Here is a 6,000-nt window from a genome sequence, read left to right as displayed (position 1 = left end):
TCTTATCATGTTTGCATGCATCATAAAGACAACATAAAACATGTTTAAAACTTTCATGAGAGGTAGATATAACATATAAATAGGAAAAACTGTCCCTTGTTTATTTTTACCCCCAGTTTTCTTCTATATTCAGTAATAATTTTTTTTTTTTTTTTACTTTTCAAAAGTATATGACAGCTACCAGTGCAAATGTCTCACTTTAACATTCACTTTTAGTTTTATATACACAGGTTAGGTATTAATGATACCTAACCTAACACTGTATCTTACACACTGTATTGCGCTGGCTAGTCTGATATATGCTAGTTGGTACTGCCATGGTAGTCAGGTTAGGGGACATTCCTTGGTCCTCTGCATTTTATTCCTCAATCTTGGGAATACTAGGCACATCAGAGAAAAGTTCATTCAGTATTTTTCTATCCAGGGTCTTCGTGAAAGGATTTCTCTACGAGATTCAATCACACCTTCTGATTCTGCAGACTCATCTGTCTCTGCAATCGCTGCTGTCTGAACGGTTTGTATTCGTGGTGACTGAATAACCAATGGCTGTGGTGTCTCAATTATTATTCCCTGGGCATGTACAGTTTGGCCAGAAGGTGATAGCACTAGAGTGACAGCTGGGGAGCCTCTTCTGGTGCCTGATGCAGCTACAGAAACCTGAGCTAAACCAGGGATTGAATTTTGACCAGTCTGAGTCTGCATATGAGCAGATTCACTCTCTGCCACAGAATCTGTTACACCTGTTACAGAATCTGTCACACAGAATCTGTTCTATCCTGCTGGGATTCAACTGTTTCCACGGTCAGTTGTCTTCTATTTTTTTTTTCCTGCCACATTTGCTCATTATTAAGACATTTGCCATTTGCAATCAATGCTTTGCCCCCTCCCCGTTTCCTTCTTCATTTATCCTGCCGCGATGTGATTTCTGCAGTGGCCCTGGTCACTGATTACGGACGGGAGGGTGTGGAGATGAGGAGCCCACTGCCCCTTGGGAGGCGCAAATGTGAACTTAGGCCATGCTAGACCTCTTCCCAGCAACCCAGTGAAGGCGGCCCTTTGTCGGCCGCACTCAGCTCTCATGTGCAACCGCGCTTCCCCGCTGAGCCAGGACCCGGAGCAGTCATTTTTATGCTGTTGTCACACATGACATTAACATTATTCGAATCTTTGTCTTAATGTTTTTTGTCTCCTGACCAGTAACCGTTCCAGGTATTATCATCATTCTCGTTGTCTCCCAATAAACCTTAAAGTTACTCCACTGAACATCCTTATACGTATCTCATTTTTAACTTGAACTTATCCCAAGGCCAGCTTCATGCTGTCTTACTGTGAACCTTACCCTTTTTCAGGATGGTCGACTTTGAGTCCTAATGGGCATTTGTAGATGAAACTGGATGCCTGGCTCTCTCCCAGATCAGGTCTCCAGACTGGCTGCTAAACCCCTACTATTCCTCAGTGCCTAAGAGGGCACATACCCCTGGGCTGCCTCAAAGGCAGGAAAAGGTTAGGTTACAAAGATGGCACAGGCAACTATACTCCAATTAAAGAAAAACAAAACAAAACAAAGATGGCACAGGCTTGGGATCAGGACAAGTACTAAACCCCTGAATCACGTGGAGCTCCCATCAAATATAATTATCCCAGGAACCATAAGCTATGACTCAGAAGCAGACCACCTCTGTACAAGTTTATTTGATGTAGTTTCAAATCAAAAGAAAGACACTCAAATCCTACAAGTCCACTTTAAAGCACATATTGTTTACTCCTTAGGGGAGCAACGTCATCACACTATAAGGTGCGGAGAAGGGGAAACCCTGCAATTCATTTTGTAGAGTGGAATGCAGACTGGTAAACAAGGCCCCTCTGAGGCAATGCTGGTGCCCCTCCAAGAAGGTCAAACTGACAACTGTGTTCAGACGACCAACAGCCAATGGCTTTTAGCAGAGAAGAAAGGAGAGTGAGCCATTTTCTTGAGGGTAAATCAACTTCTCCATATTAAAGCTGTTAGGCAGCTAAATCTAGTAGCGACGTGCACCTCTACTATGAACAAATGACTTCTACTAAGAGGCTTCCTGGGGGGCTTCCCTGGTGGTGCAGTGGTTGAGAATCTGCCTGCCAATGCAGGGGACACGGGTTCGAGCCCTGGTCTGGGAAGATCCCACATGCCGCGGAGCAGCTGGGCCCGTGAGCCACAACTACTGAGCCTGCGCGTCTGGAGCCTGTGCTCCGCAACAAGAGAGGCCACGACAGTGAGAGGCCCGCGCACCGCGATGAAGAGTGGCCCCCGCTCGCCACCAACTAGAGACAGCTCTCGCACAGAAACGAAAACCCAACACAGCCAAAAACAAATTAATTAATTAATTAATTAAAAAAAAAAGAAGAGGCTTCCTGGCGTCGCATAGAAGAATTGAACTTTCAGTCCCACCTTTACCAATATGGGTGACCTCTCCCCTTGTATATGGGTCTTGGTACAGCTGCATATATTAATCCAAGGGCTAGTTGATGCTCTTAATCTTGGTGGCCTTTAGAGAGGTGAATCGGAATGTAGTGGTGTGGGAAAGTTAAGATAATGCTAAGTGGAAAACCAGACTCCAAAGCTTGGAAATTCTTTTCTTTTTCTTTTATTTTCCGGCCACACCCCACAGCTTGCGGGATCTTAGTCCCCCAACCAGGGATAGAACCTGTGACCCCTGCAGTGGAAGCGCTGAGTCCTAACCACCGGATTGCCAGGGAATTCCAGAAGCTTGGAGAGTCTATTGTTCAAAGCTCAGTGTGTGAAGAAAGACGTCTGAATGGAACCCGAAGCTTGCTGAGCTGGACATGGGAGCAGCTTGGCTTGACTTCATCGCTCTCAAAGAAGGTGCTGCACACACAACACAGGGAGATTTCTTTAACTTCTATAGCTTTTCAGCAGCTGGAGTAGTTGAAGGATAAGCGTGAAGTTGCATGAAGAAGGGTGGTCCGGCTTCTCTATTTCATGCTTTTGACTTCTCTAGGGGCGTCCAATCTGGGTCAGTGTATGTAGGAGTCAGAGCAGGGGCTTTGGTAAGACTGAGCCGAAAGGTATTGTGTTTTGAAAGAGAGTATGAAGAAGCAAGTGGTTTAAGGGATATAAAGTGTGGTGTGAAGTACAGAATATTATTCATCCTGCACAATCTTCCTGTAAGCAGCTCTTTTGCCCTTTTTCTGTTTGTCCATCTCTGTTTCCCTTAGTTATAAAAATGAGATCACTAGGTAACATTTAATCTAACTAACTCCTGACTTATGCTCTTCTGAATGTACACAATGCCTTCCCTAACGTGTTGAGTCATTTCCCAGATTCTAAGGAGTAAGAACGAAGAATTAAATAGTTGAAGAATGACTGACCCCCTACCCCTAGTTTCCCCATTAGCAAATTTGCAGGCGAACCATGTGGACAAGATAGCATCCAAAGGAAGATCACGAGTCAGCAGATCTGCACGCAACAGAAAAATGACGAAGAATCTGACCCTCTACCTTAATGATTAACTGAGATTATTTCCCCTTTTTCCCTTTAAAAACTTTCATGACTGAGCAGAACCTTTGGTTGTTGGTTTTGGGATTCCACCTTCTCCCTGGGTAGCCGGTTTCATGATTAAAGCAACTTTTCCTTTCCAACCAACTCTTGTCTCTTTACTATTGACTTTTCAAGTGGTGAACAGCCCAACCTGAGTTTGGTAACATTCCCTTTAGCACTAAGCACTTCAAAATGCAGGCCACAATGAAAGGTTAAGACACTAGGAGTATCCAGGAGAGGGAAGACCACAGACGAACTCATCATTGTTGTGTTGAAAGGAAACTCTGAGGGCAGCAGTAAGTGGTTGCATACAATCAACCTGGACTACTAACATTGCTTATTTCTAATAAATATCTAGAGGAATTCTTCAGTGACTCCGGAGTTATATATATTTTGAATGTAAACTGGTTCTCTAATATATGAATCAGGTTTCCAGGTAATCCTTGGAGATAAAATTTTGTTTTTGAAAATCAGTGTATCATGTTGGGGATTGTGATGGGCTTCACTCGCTCAGAGGAAAGATATGACATTTTAATATCTTCTGATCCTTAAAAAATGTGAACTTAGGCCATGCTAGACCTCTGAGAAGTCCTGTTTGACAATGCAAGCTGAAAAAGACTAGATAGTGACTAACTTACGCATCACTCTGGTGAGGAAAGGACTTAACCCCCTCGCCCCCAATCCCAGGAGTTAAATTTCCAGAAATGGGGGACTAAGCTGATTATTAATGCTGAAGAAAGACTGAGATGAGCTCTCTTCCCGTCTGTTCCATATCTGTTACAGAGGACTCGAAAAGAAGCAGGAGCTGCTCAAGGCTGAAGTGTAAGCTTTGGTTCTTTCTAAGAATGTTCAGTTTATACACTGGGCTAGAAATGAAAGAGGGTTGCAGAAAGAAAGAGCATGCAGTTTCCTGGAAGTGCCTAAGACTGTTTCTTTTCAGAATGTTACGGTGATGCAGGTGCAAGAGGGCAAAGCTTCATGTCTCTGTTCCCCCACCTGATGGTGAGCCAGTTGGGCACTGATCCACCTGTCTGTTCCCTAGACAACCTCGCCAGCACACTGGGAAGCAATCCCTGCTGACTCAGGAGGGCCACTGTCGCAGAAACCTCAAAGTGCCCATTGCAGGTCCTCGCTGCTTTCAGGACAGACCACTGTGGAATCCCGAGGGAGAGTTTTCTCAGTCTGGCTGGGAAAGAGTAAGTCTCTCCGAGGTCTCTTAGCCTCCTGCTTTTAGGGCCAGCCTTGATAGCTGGACAGCTGTTAGCAATCGCCATATAACATCCATAAAATGGACCCAATAAAACTCTTACCAAGGGAATGGGGAGTACAAAATTGCAGGGGGGCCAAATGGGGAGGAAGGCAATCTCCTCTAAGTTACTGCCTCTTCACAAACACCAAGGGCATTGCCAAAGACATTAAAGTAATTTAGAGGTCCAAGACTGTATTCTAAATTTGTGCCTTACAAATAGAATCCTGATTCTCTAGGGTTTTTAGGACACTTAGCAAATTTTGTCAAATATGTGTCTTTTTCAAAAACCTAAATGAACTTTAAATGTAGAAATAGAGTGAACCTCATTTTCTAATCACAGCGCAGGAGAACCAAAACTTAAGAGGAAAATGGCAATATTGTACAGTTCGTGGGTCAAAGAGGAATTATAATGAAAACTGTGATAATAAATAATTTTGAAGTCATCAATAATAACATTGTGACGGTTAATTTTATGTGCCAACTTGACTGGGCTAAAGGATTCCCAGATAGCTGGTAAAACATTATTTCTGGGCCTGTCTGTGAGAATGTTTTCAGAAGAGATGTGCATTCATTCAGTGACTGAGTAAAGAGTTCAGCCCTCACCAATGTGGGTAGGCATCACCCAATCTGTTGAGAGCCTGAATAGAAGAAAAAGGCAGAGGAAGGGCGAATTCCCTCGTTCTCTTCTTCAGCTGGGATGTCCATCTTTTCCTGCCCTTGAACACTGGAGCTCCTGGTTCTCTGGCTTTTATTTATTTTTTAAATTTTTATTGGAGTAGAGTTGCTTTACAATGTTGTTAGTTTCTGCTGTACAGCAAAGTGAATCAGTTATACATATACATATATGCCCTCTTTTTTGGATTTTCTTCCCATTTAGGTCACCACAGAGCCTTGAGTAGAGTTCCCTGTGCTATACAGTAGGTTCTCATTAGTTATCTATCTCTGGCTTTTAGACTCAGGGACCTACACCTGCAGCTCTCCCCCCACCCCCCATTCTCAGGCTTTTGGCCTTGGACTGGGAGTTAAACCATTGGCTCCCCTGGTTCTTACATCTTCGGACCTGGACTGAATTACACCACCAGCTTTCCTGGTCCTCCAGCTTGCAGACGGCAGATTATGGGATGTGTCAATCTTCATAACTGTATGAGTGAAGTTCTATAATAAATCTAATTTTATATATATATAAATACATACACATATGTATATGTATATGTGT

The 6,000-nt window shown here is 43.6% G+C and overlaps 1 pseudogene; it reads right to left on the bottom strand.

Annotated features, from left to right (window-relative positions):
• Positions 1-253: 253 nt before the first annotated feature.
• On the bottom strand, positions 254-836 carry LOC118888367 (annotated as a pseudogene).
• Positions 837-6,000: the final 5,164 nt, after the last annotated feature.

The sequence above is a fragment of the Balaenoptera musculus genome, chromosome X, assembly GCF_009873245.2.
Source record: "Balaenoptera musculus isolate JJ_BM4_2016_0621 chromosome X, mBalMus1.pri.v3, whole genome shotgun sequence".
NCBI lineage: Eukaryota > Metazoa > Chordata > Mammalia > Artiodactyla > Balaenopteridae > Balaenoptera > Balaenoptera musculus.
This window is presented reverse-complemented; position numbering and strand designations above follow the sequence as displayed.